The 16,992-nt window shown below is 41.3% G+C and overlaps 1 protein-coding gene across 8 annotated transcripts in view; it reads right to left on the bottom strand.

Moving 5' to 3' along the window:
- Nucleotides 1-16,992, bottom strand: part of Fbxw11 (F-box and WD repeat domain containing 11) — a 99,437-nt gene that overhangs the window by 75,833 nt on the left and 6,612 nt on the right. For 4 of the 8 annotated variants that reach the window (XM_031354426.1, XM_031354425.1, XM_031354428.1 and 1 more), the window contains exon 2: nucleotides 13,300-13,456. The exons of the other annotated variants lie outside the window; for them this stretch is intronic. The gene's annotated coding sequence lies outside the window, so the exon portion shown is untranslated. The remainder of the gene's footprint in view (nucleotides 1-13,299; nucleotides 13,457-16,992) is intronic. 8 annotated transcript variants of the gene reach the window in all.

Here is a 16,992-nt window from a genome sequence, read left to right as displayed (position 1 = left end):
TAAATATAACAAAATAATAAAAGCCATTAATTTTTTCCTCAAAAACTATACTTACTTCTTATAATTAGGTGTTTTATTACAAAAACTAGAAGCAATCTGCAAGAAATAAACCAATTTATAGCTTAGTGTTCTCAGGCCCTCACAGAATCTGTACGAAACAGAGGCTCAATAAATACCTGCTGAGTGAGCAACAAAAGAAAATTAATTAAATTTAAAATAAAGTTTATAAAATTCAGGCTGAAAACATTCTTAAACCTCAGTTTACCTTCCCATGAAGTCATTCGTTTTGCTGACAGTGTTTGAAAATGTCTAAAACGTTCCATCCACACTAAAATTAGGAAGCTCTACTTTATGTCAATGCCCACGTACTTAGAAATCTGACTATGGGGGACCACAATTCAGAGAGCACCACAGCACACTGAAAGCAAAGAGCAGTTTTCAAGGGAGCTTTAGGGGTTTGGGTCTTGCTTCATATTATTTCTATTTTTTCTAAAATACAAGTGAATACTTTTGCAAAAGAAAATATAAATTGGGGCTGGAGAAATGGATGGCTCAGTGGTTAAGAGCACTGACTGCTCTTCCAGAGTCCCTGAGTTCAATTCCCAGCAACCACATGGTAGCTCACAACCACCTGTAATGGGATCTGATGCCCTCTTCTGGTGTGTCTAAAGACAGCTACAGTATACTCACATACAATAAATAAATAAATAAATCTTTAAAAAAAAAAAAAAAGAGCCGGGCGGTGGTGGTGCACGCCTTTGATCCCAGCACTTGGGAGGCAGAGGCAGGTGGATTTCTGAGTTCGAGGCCAGCCTGGTCTACAGAGTGAGTTCCAGGACAGCCAGGACTACACAGAGAAACCCTGTCTCGAAAAAAACCAAAAAAAAAAAGAAAAAAAAAGAAAAAAGAAAGAAAGAAAGAAAGAAAGAAAGATAAGATAAATTAAGTTTAAGTAAAAATTATAGGAGGCCACTATTTGGAACTGAACTCTCTCACTGGGCCATATCATATTTAAAAATGACTAAATATCATGACTAAAAATCAATGTGGAGTAGCTCATGCTAACATTTCCATGTCACCAAATTAAGTTATCTTACCTTCCTAGGAATCAGACAAGCTTCCCAAACTGGCATGACAAAGGTCTCTCCGGTCCAATCTTTAATCTATCCCTCATGTAACCTGAAGTGAATAACCTGGCGGTAACATACCTGTTGTTTTTCTATTATTCATCTCCCTGCCCACAAAGAAGCAACTCTGACAAGACCAACTGCCTCAGCCTTCTCAACACGAAACAAACCTCCTCCCTCACTTACTTACTCAATACCATGACTGTGCTGAGTATGCAATGTGCGCAGTGAAGTTTGCCTGATCCTAGAAATACAGTTTTAAACCAATTAAGATCTCTGTGTTAATTTGATGAAATTCTGTCCTTTTACACACTCAAGTTTTGTTTTGTTTTTTGAGACAGAGTCTTAAAACATAGCCCTGGCAGTCCTAGAACTCAAGAGATCTGCCTGCCTCTGCCTCCCAAGTGCTGGTGTTAAAGGCATAAAATGGCACATCTATTACAAGATATATAAGCAGCCAACAAGCACATAAAAGTTGAGGAACATTGGTAGTCACTCTATAGGTGAAACCACAAGGTAAACCAAAATTAAAGAGGATTACAGCAAAGGGTCACAAGAGTATACAGCAAATTAAATTTTTGCATGTTGCTAGAGAAAATAAAAGCATATCTTACTGCTTTTATTTTCTTTATGTTCTCTGAAGAAGCTTCAAAATTTCTTTTTCTAGCTACATGTGCATGTATAGTGGTATAGTGAATACAGAGTTCATTCCCGATTCTCTGCTGTACCCTCTGCCACCTTCCAGGATCAATGGCTTCTAAAACTTGGAACTCCCTACATGCGAGGGAAGACCACTTCCTATCTATAACCAACCCTTTCAAGCAGACCTGAGCTTTTGTGAGTAAGGTAAGTCCCAAAAGTTTGTCTTGGCAGGGGAGTTGGCAAACCGCTACCTCTGGCACCTCTTGATGGGATAGTTCCTTTGTATCCTTTATAACACCCTTTCATAGGCTGAAGCTACAGCTCAGTACTCAATTCCCAGCACCCACATGGCAGCACTATCTATAACCCCAGTGCCAGGGAATCTAATGACCACTTCTGGACACCTCAGACACTACACACAATGCAGGCAAAACACCCGCTACTTGTAAAATAAAAATAAACAAATCTTAGAATATCCTTTCATAAAACTAGTAACCCTAAGTAAAGTGTTCCCCAAATTCTCTGTGCCAGTGTAGCACATTACTGAGCATAAGGAAGAGGGCTGTGGAAACTCCCAAGGTACACAGATTACAGCATGGGACTGGGAAGTGCTGTCTGAAGAAGGGCAAGGTGTGATCTAACAAACACCAGGTAGCACTGGAACTGACCTGATAGCTGGATCCCTGATGGAAGATAAACCCAAACACACAGTGTCACAACTCTTAAGAGTGTAAAAAGGGGCCTTTTTTCTCTTTGAATTTGAGCTGTGCTGACAAGTACATCTACCCGGAAACAATCAACCTCAAAAGTCTACATAATGCTCCCTTACACTATTCCCAAAAATCAAGCAATACTAACAACCCCTCTAACAATAAAAAGAACTTGAACAATTCTTGGAGTGGAGAGATGGTTCTCAGAGGGAAAGAAGGAGTGTACCTGCTGCATGATCCCGAGGGCTGCGCTTCCATTCTAGCACCCACAAAACCAGCAACCACAGCAAACTTCTTCTTTTGGCCTCAAGGCACACTCCTGTACATGTGCACATATTCATACAACACAAGGCACACACACTCAAGACTTTTTTTTTTTTTTTTTTGGTTTTTTGAGACAGAGTTTCTCTTATAGCCCTGGCTATCCTGGAACTCACTCTGTAGACCAGGCTGGCCTCGAACTCAGAAATCCCCTGCCTCTGCCTCCCAGGTGCTGGGATTAAAGGCATGCGCCACCACCACCCGGCTAAGATTTTTAATAAGTGAATGTGTCTTAAAACCATGCTGAGCAGAACAAAGCAAACATACCCGAGTACACAGTGTATAAAATGTTCAATGACTCTATCCCCGTGAAACTCCAAAACAGATTGAACTAACCAACAGTTACAGAGAGGAGGACACTGGGGACGCTGGGAGAAGGGTAATGACTGCAAAGGGAAGTGAGGAAGGTTTTAAAAGCATAGAAATTAACTGGATGTTAATAATGATGGTGGTTATATGAGCATATGTATTTCTGAAAACTCAAACACTACAATTAAAATAAGTAGTACATTTAACTAAAAATCAACTCTACTAAGCTAATTAAATAAAAAGCAAATAAAGGCTACAATAAACATAACAGCACACACCCATTAGGCAGACCGACAAGGACTAGTAAACCATCAGGTGATGGATTCTAGTGGAATTCTACCTTAGTGATAGATGCTTAAACTGGACTAGCACCTGCAACTGGCTCAGGACACCTGAGCCATCTTCTCCAAGTTCCCAATATGCTATCCACAGCTCAACTCTTCTATGTCTGTTGCCTTATCTCAATTCCCTCTGCCCACCAATGCTCACCCACAAGCCAATGTTTCTATCCCAGAGCTGTATACTCAACAGAAACTTAGGATTCTGCCTACTTAGAAGTGTTATCCACGCCAGGGGGTGGTGGTGCACACCTTTAATCCCAGCACTTGGGAGGCAGAGGCAGACGGATTTCTGAGTTCGAGGCCAGCCTGGTCTACAGAGTGAGTTCCAGGACAGCCAGGGCTATACAGAGGAACCACAAGAGCAACCAAATATTGGAAGCATCTCCATTATTTATCAACAGCACTCAAGTACTCAGCAACCCAGCTAATTCAAGCTACCTAGTAAAGAGAGCAATGAACTAGAAATGGAAAATGCAAAGGGGCAAAGATTACAGATGCACAAAATTGAACTTCACAGATATGGGCAGAGCATATGAACACGAGACTAAAGAGACACAGCTAACCTACATGTACCTCTGTGAGTGCTGGCAGACATTGGTAACTCTTCAAGAGCTTTAGGAATACTCTATCATATCCTGAGTAGCAATCCTACTGTGTTTTTATTTTGTTTGTAGGGCTGAAAACTGAACTCAGAGCCATGCCCATTAAAGCAAGGTTCTACTACTGAGCTAAATCTTCAACCCCAGGACTTTTAAAGTGTTTTAAAGAGATTTGTAAGAACTTAAAACTCTGGCAAGATAGTGTTTGCATTTGCTGTGTGACCCTGGGGACTGAGTTCAATCTTTAAAAAATAAATAAATAAAAGTGCTGGACATCTACAATTGTAATTCTATCACTCCTGTGGTGAGATGATTCTCCTGCCTCTGCCTCAACACAGTAGGACAGAACGGAGCCCCAAAAGTTGTTCTCTGACCTCCAAGCACACTGAAGTTGTGCACTTCCACACTCACACACAAACATAAGTCTTTCGAGACAGGGTTTCTTTGTATAGCCCTGGCTCTCCTGGAACTCACTCTGTATACCAAGGCTGGCCTCGAACTCAGAAATCCACCTGAGTCTGCCTCCCAAGTGCTGGGATTAAAGGCCTGCGCCACCACTTGCCCAGCCCTTTTTTACATTCTTTTGTCAATTTCTGGGCACAATGTGCTCACATCTATCAGTACACTCTATACACTCCATAGCCGAAATGACTCATTTCCTCCTCTTCCACCATCTGTTACTAGCTTGTCGTTTCTTCTCTAGAATAATGCAACAGTCTATTAACTGCTCCAACTTTTCTTGTTTCAATGCAGCCTCCAAACTGACTGCCAGAATAATCTTTATAAAGAAAGAACAGATGCTGCTCAACTTCCACAATCCACATCCACTGCAGTCATCTTCTGGTTCATGCAAGAGTCACGAGCCCAGATGCATCAGCAGCAGGTAACATGAGGAGAGCATAACTGCAAGGCAGAGCACAAACTCTGCTTCAAGAGGCCAGGAATCACTATGCTCCAGCTTTTCATACAAAACCAAAAAATGGGTGTGTTGATATGCAGGGTCCCAATCCTTAAAACCTATGCAGAGCAAATAAAATTGTCTGGGGGATTCCTGTCCATATGTAAATTAGTCTGTCCTATAAGAAGTCCAAGTTTAGTTATAATGGACCTTTGCAAGTCATATTTCTCAGTTGCTTCACTCAAGCTATACTAAGCAATCCACAGGACTACTTACTCATCCCTTCTCAGAGAAATCACACACCCTTTGCCAGGCATAGTAACAAGTACCGGTAATCCCAACCCTTGGGAGGCCAAGGTAAGACTGTCATACATTCCAGGCCAGCCCAGACTACATAGCTAGACTCTGCCTCATAAAAAACATGACAGAGAGCAGGTACCTGCTCTTACATGCACATAATTAAACATTAAGTGTACAGAAACAGCTCAATGGTTAAGACCAGATGATGCTCTTGCGGAGGACTAGGGTTCGGTTCTCAGCACCCACACGATGGCTCACAACCATCTGTAACTCTAATTCCAAGGAATCTGAAGTCCTTTTCTGATCTTCATGGTCACCAGGCACATATCTGGTGCACATACATGTGCAGATAAAAACACTCATACACAAAAAGTAGATATATCTATATATGTAATAAAAATAAATATTAAAGAGAAAACAAGATAGATAATCATTGTCCCGATTATCTTTGCTGTGACAGTCCCCTGAAGCAGTACATCTATGTCCATTTCTAATTTCTGCCAGGCCTCAAAGAATAGCTTTTAAAATGTGTCTTATGTAGCTGGAGAGATGGCTCAATCTAGTTATGTAAGCATAAGGTTGGGAGTTCAGACTTTAGCAGCCATGTAGAAGTTGGGGGTATTCTACATGTACTTTTAACTACTGCATAACCTAGCCCAAACAGCACAGGCTCCAGACCCATTGAGAAACCCTGTCTTAAAGGACAAGGCAGAACTGAAGAGAACGATACCCAACACCTTCCTCAGGCCTCCTGTGCAAACATACAGATGATTGCATACAGAACACAAATATAATAAACACAAAGCAAGCAAATAAAACGTCTCTTATAAAACTGTCTTTTTCTAACTCCCGCAACACCAAACAAATTCCTTTCTCCATATAAAACTGAAAACTACTAGAAGTAACATATACATCTGATTCTACTCTGTATTCTCCACAATACTAAAAAGGACATGCTCAAGAATGAATGAATAAGCTACTTACCTACTTATATAACATGTGCACCTTACTTTGATGGCCATTATGTTAACAAGATCCCTTAGATTTTTCAATAGAGACTATTAAGCTCAGAGGAGGAAAAACTGTAATATTAAATTTGAATCAGAAATAAGATGGACTCATAGTTCCTTTTAAATGTATTTCTTAGTCCTGTCTACCACAAGGGTCTACAAATAGTGACAACAAATAGTTTCTAGAAACAACCCCATAAAAAGCCACAGTGTCACATGTCTTTTTGGGTCCCAAAAAGACTGGCATGGCCACATCAAAAGAAAATGGGAGCTACTAGAAGGGGTTCTCATTAACCAAATCTGGGACACTGAGAATCAGTAAGAATGGTAATTGACTGTTAACACACCGAATAAACAAAAACCCACGAGAGTACCAATGGCACAGAAAGAAAAGTGGAGAATCAGGCTAGCTCTTTGAACACTAGCTAATAAACAGAAGAAGAATGACAACTAGACCACAATTTTGTAACCATACTGCAGTAAAAGACTTGAGGGTTGGGAAGCTGGAGTCTCCAGGTGAGTAGCTGTGAGTAAGAAAAACTGTTACAAGGTGTCAAACAGTGCCCCGCAGACAACCTTGCCAAGAGCAGAGGGGAAAACTGCAATTATTACAGAGATCTGGCTGCTGCCACCTTAAACAAGGAACAATGTAGCACAGCTCTTATGGCCTGGTGACATGACTTGATGGGAGGGACATTTCTCCTATGATGAAACATTGCTACCAAAAAGCTTAGCGTGGATACAGCTCACCAAAGTTCCAGTTTACAGGAACTAGAAGCTAAAGAAGTTAAATGACACCATAAGGAAATAAATGTATGTGGAATGCTGCACATCGTTGCACACCTATAACGCAACTAACTAAACTGGGCTCTTCTGAGAAGTCAGTGGGGAAAAGGAAAGATAAATAGCTTGCTCTATATTAAGACACAGAGACAACTAAGTACAAATTTCAGGGCAACAATATCAAAATGTTTGCAACTACTCTCAAAAGTTTCTGCAATAAAGAAAAGATTTGCACCAGAGTAAGAAAGAAAGGGAGGAGGGATGGTAGGGAGGAAAATAAGAAGGGAGAGAACAGAGAGAAGATGCCAAGGTGGCCCATGATGACTTCTGAGCACAAAAGGACGCTTCTGTCTGTCTGACTCCATGTACATATGCTATTCTCATGCAAGGTCACAGAGCTTAACCTCAGTGCTACAGCAACTACCCATCAAGCACAAGACCTGTGTTTGGGGGCTGGACAGGGAGAAGGACAACAATCTTTAAAGCTTCCAGTTTTAAGTCCACTTAACACCAATAGGAAATAATGAGTGCAGTCTGAGGCAAAGCCTGTGCAAGGTACAATTCTAAGGATCAAACTCAAGGCCCTGCACATGTTAGGCAAGCCACTAAGACAAACCCTAACCCAGGACCAGATCTTTCAAAGTACCTACCTGGCCTAACTCCTCCTCAGAATCTGTCCTAAAGATATGTTACTTCATATGTGAAATGGTACAGGTGCAAAGTTATTCTTATAGTACTATATGTTATAGCAAAAGACTGAAAATGATCCACACATCATTCATCAGTTCAGACTAGTTACACAATTTACAGGCTATCTATACTATAAATCAGCTTGCATTTTAAAAAGTGTTCCCTAGCCGAGCAGTGGTGGCACACGCCTTGGAGGCAGAGGCAGGCAGAGTTCTTCTGAGTTCAAGGCCAGCCTGGTCTACAGAGTGAGTTCCAAGACAGCCAGAGCTACACAGAGAAACCCTGTCTTGGAAAAACCAAAAAAAAAAAAAAAAAGAAAGAAAGCAATCCTTAAAAATTGAGTGTACTTTAGGGACTGAAAGCTAAGATAATCACATCATATTTTACATTAAGGGTAAGATTCAGATGTACAACTGAAATCATGTGAAAGAATAAAGGATGTATATACAATGAGCACAATGACTTTCTGAAAACACACATTAACAACTGTGCCTCATTGATTAGCCAGTTAGAGTGAGAGATAAGATGCAGCTATGTGTAATGATCTCATCTGTGGACTGGGAACAGTTACTGGCAGAGTGAAGGAGAAATGTAACCACACCTCCTGGTCCATATCACAGCCCATCCCTGTGTGCTGCCATTCCCAGACAGTCTGTGTTTGAGTAACCTCATACAGCTGCATGAAGGCAAAGGGTCCCAAATGTCCCTATTTGGTGAGCTCAGACCAATATGACATCCAGATACCTCTCCCCTCAGGCTTTTTTCATCTGTAGGTGAATCAAACTCATTATTAAACTCACCTAACAAACTTATTCTTTCTTCTCCCCTAATATCATGTTTGATTACAGTATTACCATTCTAAGGAAGAAAGCAAACACCCACCCAAGGGCTCAAGGCAGAAGAAAAAAAATCTAAAACTCATGATATTACTCCTCAATTCTGCTACTAAAACCAACCAACCCCTAAACTCTGTAGATCCACCACCTACAACTTCCACAAACCATAGTGCCCCAGTCAACCCTCCTGCAAGCACTCTGGCTCCCTTTATTACTGTCACTAATCCTGACACATCTCTACCTTTAGTCTCTTCATCCTGCATCCACTTGCTAAGCTAACTTCCTGAAATACCAATTATTTGTGTTACGCTTTCTATGTCAAGAACAGAAAGAAAATAACAAAAGTAATGACAGAGTAGGCTGAAAACAAGCTCCACTGAGCAGCATGCTGTAATGATGGAGAATGGACCGCTGGGTATGTGATCCTCAGTATGTTCCAATGTACAGCATACAATGTGGCCAAGCTACATAAGCTTAGTAAGTCAACTATCTCCTTAAGAATAAAAGTGGACAGAAAATGGGTCACAGCAGTGACAAAGGAAAACCAGGGGCCAGAGTGAGGGGAGAAAGGGCACGGGGGGGGGGGGGGGGGGGGGGGGGGCTTCAGTGGAAAAGCTCTTGTCCTACAAGCTAGAGGAGAGGAGTCTGAAACCCAATCCCAGCAGCTAACTATACTAGCCAATCCATGAGTTCTGGATTCAGTAAAGCTCACTGTAATGAGAACTCAATAAAAGTGGAGAACAATGGAGAAAGACATTAACTTCTAGCCTCTACATGAACATGAACATGAACACACACACACACACACACACACACACAAACACATGCAGAAAGAAAAAAGAGAAGAGGAAGAAACAAGGCCCCCTGGGACTTCTAAGGCAAAGTCCATCCAAGCTGAGTGCGCTAAGTGACCTAGTTGCTCTAAAAGCAGGCACAGGGTGGCATGCAGCTGTAATTCGAGCACTGAGGAGGGTGAAGGAGGACCACAAGTTCCTGCCCAACCTGGGCTACATATGAAACCCTATCTCAAAACAAAAAACAAAGGAAAGGGAAAAAGGAAGGAAAACCCAAAACCCTGAATGCCTTAATTAGAAAAGGTTTTGAAGTGAGGTTTTGCCTTCAAGAAATCTATCCACTCCATGGGAGAAAAAAACCCAACAGACAGAAAAGGTTCTTTCCTGCCAACCAGCAGACAATCTTACTTAACAGATTTGAGTCCATAATATGACCTGCTAGGCCAGGGCTTCCCCATCTTCCTAATGCTGTGACCCTGTAACCCAGTCCCTCACATTGTGATGACCCCCACCAAGTATGAAATTATTTTGGTGCTTCTTCATTAACTGTGACTTTGCTACTGTTCTAAACTATAATGTAAAATCTTATGTGCAGGATATCTGATATATACGCCCTGTGAAAAGGTTATTGGATGTTCCCCCACCCCACAAAGGATTGACACTCACAGGTTGAGCTAGGCAAAGTTTACCTACAGAAAGAGAATGTTGTAGTCATTTTGGGTAGAGTCTGCAGGCCCCTCTAAATTAAACTAGCATATAAATTAGCATCTAGCAAATCCCTGTATAAGAGAATACTTGGTGAGAATGTAGCTCAGTTGGTAGAGTACTTGCCTAGCATACACAAAAGCCCTGAGTTTTGATGCCCACTATCAAATAAAATAGTATAATTGTGCATGCCATCAATTCTCAGCGTTCCCATGTGGATGCAGGAACATCACAAGTTCAAAGCCATCCTCAACTATATAATGGGTTCAAGGCAAGACTGAGAGCTACATGAGACCCTGTCTCAAAAGAAGAAAAGAATATACTAGTTATGCCAACATATATACAACCACTGTAAAGTTATAAATTAGTTTCTGGTCTTACTAACAGTATTTACTATAAAGCTACTGATGTTACCCTATCCCTAGGCTAAAGACACACTTTAAGCATAATGACCAAATCAGATTTGTGGAACACACAGCCATCCTCCCAATATTAGGATTACAGACTCATGAACTGCCACCCCAGCCTCATTAATTTCTAAAGTAAGAAAACTGTACACGGTGTTAGACAGGTTTTCAGCCTGTCTACCCTTGACTGGATGTTGTTCTAAACAAGAGCAGAGGATAAAGGCACAGTCTCTAAAACCTTGCTGCCTGGACTCCCTCTCATCTCTGCTCTTGAGCACATTATTTAACCACTCTAGCCATTGGTTTCCTTGGCAATGGAGCACTGAGGGCTCCTACCCCACCAAGTTACCACTGTTAGGAAATAGGAGTTCTTATCTAAACATTAACTACACCAATCTTCATAGAAGTACACAACCCACTGCTCTTAAGATAGCGTGCTAGAATATTAGCAAATGCAAAGAAATCAAACTGAAACAAGTCAGAATGTCAGTCTAGCACAAAGTTTTCAACAGTATAGTGTGTGGGGAATAAAGGAAATGTTAAATAGTGAAAAAATTGTATTTTCAAGAGTTACTTGAGAACATCTATTCTGTCACGCTGACAGATGACAGGTCAAAAGAAGTGTATGCATTTGAGCTATAAGCTATTTGAGTAAAGCTAAAATACTATGAAGGAATTGGGAAAATGGGGGATTGAATCCAATGGGGATCCCTGTATACAGCACACTGTGTTAATGTACTGTGCTTCTCTTATGCTCCTAAATTACTTTCATATTCTCCTGAACAACTGACTAAAGATCTGCTGAATTTTCACAAAGCAGACAGAACACCAGAAATTTCTAAAATACTGTGTTGCTAGTTTTATGTCAACTTGATACAAGTTAGAGTCACTGTACAGGGGGAAGCTTCCACTGAGAAAATGCTCCCATAAAATAGGGCTGTAGGCAAGTCTATAGGGCATTTTCTTAATTGGTGACTGATAGGATAGGACCTGGCCTAAGTGGGATCATCCTGGGCTGGTGATGATAAAGCAGGCTAAGCAACCCATGAAGAGCAAGCCAGCAAGTAGCACTCCTCCATGGCTTCTGCATCAGCTCCTGCCTCCAGGTTCCTGCCCTGTTTGAGTTCCTGTCTTAACTTCCTTCAGTGATGAACAGTGATGTGAAAGTATAAGCCAAATAAACCCTTTCCTCCCTAACTTGCTTTTGATCATGATGTTTCATTATAACAACAGTAACCCTGACAAGGACAAATACCATGCCAAACAATGAGCTAGCCCGTGTTCTTCAAGTAAAAGTCCACTGAGGGGTTGGGGCAATGGTTTGGGTTGGTTAATAAAGTGCTTACTGCACAAGCATGAGGACCTGATTTGATCTTCACCAACATAAATTAAAACAATAACATATATAAATAAACAAACATAAATAAATCACATCAAAGCCTGAGATGGCATACCTATTACCTGAGTAATGGTCTCCTAGCCAGTGTAGCAAAACCAGTGTTTAGGTTCATCAGGAGAGCTTGTCTCCAAAATAAGGTATAAGAGCTATTAAAGACACTTGCCATCAACCTGACCTCCATGTACAACCCTTATCCCCGAAACAGACACAGTGAGCACATAAACACAACTACATCTACACACACACACAAACACACACACACACACACACTCTTCAATGTTTAAAAAGAAAAATGAGCTAGACAGTGGTGGTGCACGCCTTTGATCCCAGCACTTGGCAGGCAGAGACAGGTGGATTTCTGAGTTTGAGGACAGCCTGGTCTACAGGGTGAGTTTGAGGACAGCCAGGGCTACACAGAGAAACCCTGTCTCGAAAAAAAAAAAAAAAGTGAAAATCCAAAAGGCTTAAATAAAAACTTCATTTGACATAAAAATCCAGACCTGAATCTGGCTCTGCTACTTACTACATGGCCTGGGTAACCTGAACTTCCTTCATTCTTGTGAGCTTCATCCCACTTGTCGAAAACCAAGTGACTCCTATGCCAATTAAAAAACATGCCAAGTACCTAACAACAGTGCCTAGAAGTTAGCAATGCTCTACACAGACCGACTACACAGACCGAATCTTCCTGAGAAGAACCTCAAGGAGTCCTCATAACAGACTACTACTTTATAAATAATATTTATAAAAAATAATCTGGCCATTATCAACAATTAATCCATGCAAGAAAATGTCTCATAATGGCCACTTGTTTTATAAATGGTCCTCTCAGACCTCTGAAAATCCCTGTTTACAATATCCTCTGTTGAGATCTGATGAGAAGGTAGCTAAGCCTGTAACTGTAATCCTTACATGTACGCAGCTTCTACTGGTAATTCTGCCACAGCCCCTTCACTGACTTAAAAGCACTAGGCAAAAATATTCAATATGTCTTTCATCCCCTAGCAATGGGAAAGAAAAAAAGATTTGTTTGTTGTTTGAAATACAGCCTCTGGCTGGTGAGATGGTTCAGGGTTAGCATTTAACCACTGCTCTTCTGAAGGTCCAGAGTTCAAATCCCAGCAACCACATGGTGGCTCACGACCATCCATAACAAGATCTGATGCCCTCTTCTGGAGTGTCTGAAGACAGCTACAGTGTACTCACATGTAATAAATAAATCTTAAAAAAAAAAAGAAAAAGAAAAAGAAATGCAGCCTCACTCTGTAGCCCAGGCTGGCCTCCAACCTACAGGGATCCTCCTGCCTTACTCTCGCAAGTACTGGGATTAGAGGTGTGAGCCTCAATATGCAACATTGAAAAGATTTTTTAAAGTATCTTTCAGTGAGGTAAGTCCACAAAACAACACAACACAGGGCAATGGCTTACCTGGAAAGTATTCTGCACTTCAGATCCACCACTGAATGAATGGGGGATTCCCTTCAGACTAGTCTGAGAAAAGACAGCAGTCAAGCATCTTCCAAGATCCTTTCCGTTTACTGTATCCAGCTTTCTTCAACAAAATCCCAAACATGCACTTCGGTAACTGTTGAAAGACAGAAAGCAATCCATACACCCACCATGGCACCAGCGGCAAATGACAGCCACCAAGAATGGAGAGAAGAGTTGGATGGAATGGTGGATCTGAGGTACAGACCTTGGCCATGAAGGACCTGGGGCAGTACCCCTCACCTTGGCATTGAGAGAAGGATTCTACATAATGAATAATGAAGCACAGCTAATATTAATATTTATGCATGACAAACAGCATCTGATCCACAAATGCGAAGAACTAGAAACTCACTCAACCATCCACATAAACTGTCCCCGAGTCAATACAATGAACTTCCTGTCCGTTTTCATCAGCTAGCTCTTCCACCATTCCAACTGCAGTTTGCCAGCCAAAGTGAAACTAAGCAAGGGTTCAAATACCCCCCAATATTTACTGACGCACCTAGCAAAGGAATCATTTGAATGCTCCATTTGGTTTGCCGCTGAAAAGACATCAGACTTACATCTATTACTCAAATCCTTGGTGTTCAACTAGGATACAGAATATTCTTAAAACACATTATAATAAATAAGTGTGAACTTACAGCTCAATAAAGGCCAATCCGTACCCCACAACAGCTAATCATCAAGTAAACCAAAGAAACAATAAAGTATACTAATCAGTAATTTACAAGATGACACCTATAAACATTACAGTAAATCCAAATTCTATTAACCATATCATTTTCACAAAACACAGCTGCCTCCTAAGTACAAGGTCAGAAAACCCATTATTCTTGGGACAGAGAAGCAATAAATACTTTCAAAAGGCCCTACGTTCATGAGAACTACAAAAGTACAGAAGGGTGAGAATTTCAGCCTGGTAACAGAAAGAGCAAACTCCTATATTATTCCACATTACCAAAGAGCCATACACTTCAAAGGTCCCAAGCACTGATGCCACAGCAAAACACACCTTAAGATGGCTGAGTCCTCTCCTGTGTTAGCAGCCATCTAAGTTCCCTTCTCAACTCAAGAGACTTAACTTCTCAGATGGAGAACTGTCCACAGGCGATGCTGACAGTGTGCGGACTTCCACACCATGGGTACTGACTGAATGGCCAGTCCTGTCTGTGAGTAAACGGCACCACAGTGACCAGATGCAAGTCCTACAGCCCTCACAACTTAAAGAAAGCATGGAAGTAAAGCACCACGCCAAGAGAAAGAAAGAAAAAGCTCAAGCTGTTCCTCACTAATTGATGTTACTGAACCAAGCATGACTGGAGGCTGAGGTTGGCAGAGGGCTTGCCAGCATTCAAAGTCCCAGGGTCTGTCCCTGGCACTGCATTAACTAGGTGCACATCCTTCTAAGCCCAGGACTCTGGAGATGGAAGCAAGATCAGAAGGTCAAGGGCATCAGTGGCTACATAGCAAATTCAAGGCCAGCCTAAGATACATGAAACCTGTCTTAATTAATTAATTAAACTGGAAATCCAGGTGTGACTATGTATCCAGTGAGCTATGCTGGTAGCTAGCTGCTAAAACAATATATTCTTTCTCAAAGTTCAACTTACATCCAAACTGCAGGACCCGACACAGCAAACCACTTCATCGACTAACTTGTTTCTCACCCTATTGAATCCTCTGGCCTCTCCCTGTACTGGTGAGTTAATTTTTCACCCTTCCTTCAAAGAAGTCTCTCTTCAATGCCTAACTGGTGGCAGGCTTTGCGGAAGATTAACAGATGAAGGCAGAGAGTGAAGACTGAGTTTTCCCTGTCTTTTCTCAGACAGCCAAAGTATACTTTATTATCAGCTCCTAAAGTGGCTAAAGGTTCTCGCTTAAGTCCTTAAGAAGTTAGGGTGGGTAGACCCAACGCTTGGCTTTCCCTTCTGTAGAAGTCTTTCTCCTGGAGACCAGCCCCCACGTTCACTGCATTCGCACACATCTCAACTCACAAGCAAGCATTTTTCTTTTTTCCCTCCATTTTTCTTGATAATGTCCCAATTTCTACTTCACTACACTCTGGGCTGTGAGGCCTTTATGTTGCCTAATCATTAGAGGGAATTTCCTAAGCAATCTTCCTGCTGACATCACAAAACTCTACACAAAAGTTAACATTTGTTAAAACAGTAAGGCCAAGGTTAGACACAGCAACTGGATTGTCAGGTCCTCCTAGTCTGTCTCTCATTTGCCTACAAAGACAAACTTCCTGTTAAGAAATTGTGATGAAGCAGAAACTTAACAGAGGGGAACTCATTCTTGACCAACAGGTTTTCCCCCATTGTCAACTAATAAACAAGCCAACCTAGAAGGAAACATGGTTTATTCAATTAATGGTCAAATTACCAGCTTTGCCAAGAATCAAAAATCTTCTCACAGACCACCCTAAACCAATGAACATTAATCAGAATATTCAATGTTCACACACATTAACTGCCAGTCTCATTCTACTAGGATACCCAACCCAGGGCTGGAGTGTAAGCAGAGGTTCTCTCCATAGCTACAAAGGTCTAGTCAGACTAATAACTAAACATAATACCTCCCATATTTTCCAAACCATTGTGGATACTGTAGAATATTACCATTTCCCTCAAAGAATGACTCACTATATCTATGGGCTAAAGGCAACTGAATGTTAGGCCTCTAAAAATATATACATGCAAATAGCTTTACAAATAAACATATGTACAACTCATGAGGAAAAAAGTTAACTTTTCCCACACCATCTGCGCTGCTTTTGCTTTTTAAAATGCAGGTCCCTGAAGGCTTGTCATAGTGGCACACACCTATAATCCAAGCAACTTGGGTGGGTGAGAGAGGAGAACATCAATTTTGAGGCCAGCCTGAGCTACATAGTGAGTTCACTCACACACACACACACACACACACACACACACACACATACAAACACATACACACAAACATACACATATACAAACACACTTCATGCTTATGCATACACAATAATAAAATGTTTTTTAAAAAGAAGCATCAGCCAGGTGTGGTGGTACATGTCTGTAACCCTAGTACTTGGGAGACTGATACAACCTGAACAATTTAGCAATGGTCTCCAATATTAAAATTAAGAAGAGTCTCTGCACTTGTAGGTAGAGTTAGTAAGGCTGCCCCCACTGTGAAGTCCTTTCATATACATGGCTTTTGAAACCTTTCCCATAATTCAGAAGGTTCTCCAGGTTCCCATGTGTACAGCTAAACTGCCTGATTAGGCTTCCTTTACGGTCACATAGCGAGAGCAGAGCTTTGACAGAAAATCAGGGGTCTTGCCCCACTGCCATGCCCTTTCTGCTAGTTAAGCACCATTTCTCGGGTCAGGAAACCCTCGTAGCCTACCAACTATTCTCAGCAACATATATAAAAGGAGAATAGCTTCCTCAGTTCTTAGTTGACAGATGGTCTAGGATGCATATATGTCAATATATGCATGCTAATATATGCACACGATAACTAAATGTTTATACATGACACGTGCTACAAACCACCTTCCATTTCCCTTGTCAGTCTTTTTCTTCTATGTACACCTTTGTGCTAAACTCACTGAAAAGAAATCCCCCCCCCCAAAAAAAGAAA

Source organism: Mastomys coucha, unplaced genomic scaffold (genome assembly GCF_008632895.1).
Source record: "Mastomys coucha isolate ucsf_1 unplaced genomic scaffold, UCSF_Mcou_1 pScaffold5, whole genome shotgun sequence".
Taxonomy (NCBI): domain Eukaryota; kingdom Metazoa; phylum Chordata; class Mammalia; order Rodentia; family Muridae; genus Mastomys; species Mastomys coucha.
The sequence above is the reverse complement of the archived record's forward strand: the minus strand, read 5'-3'. Positions and strand labels throughout refer to the sequence as shown.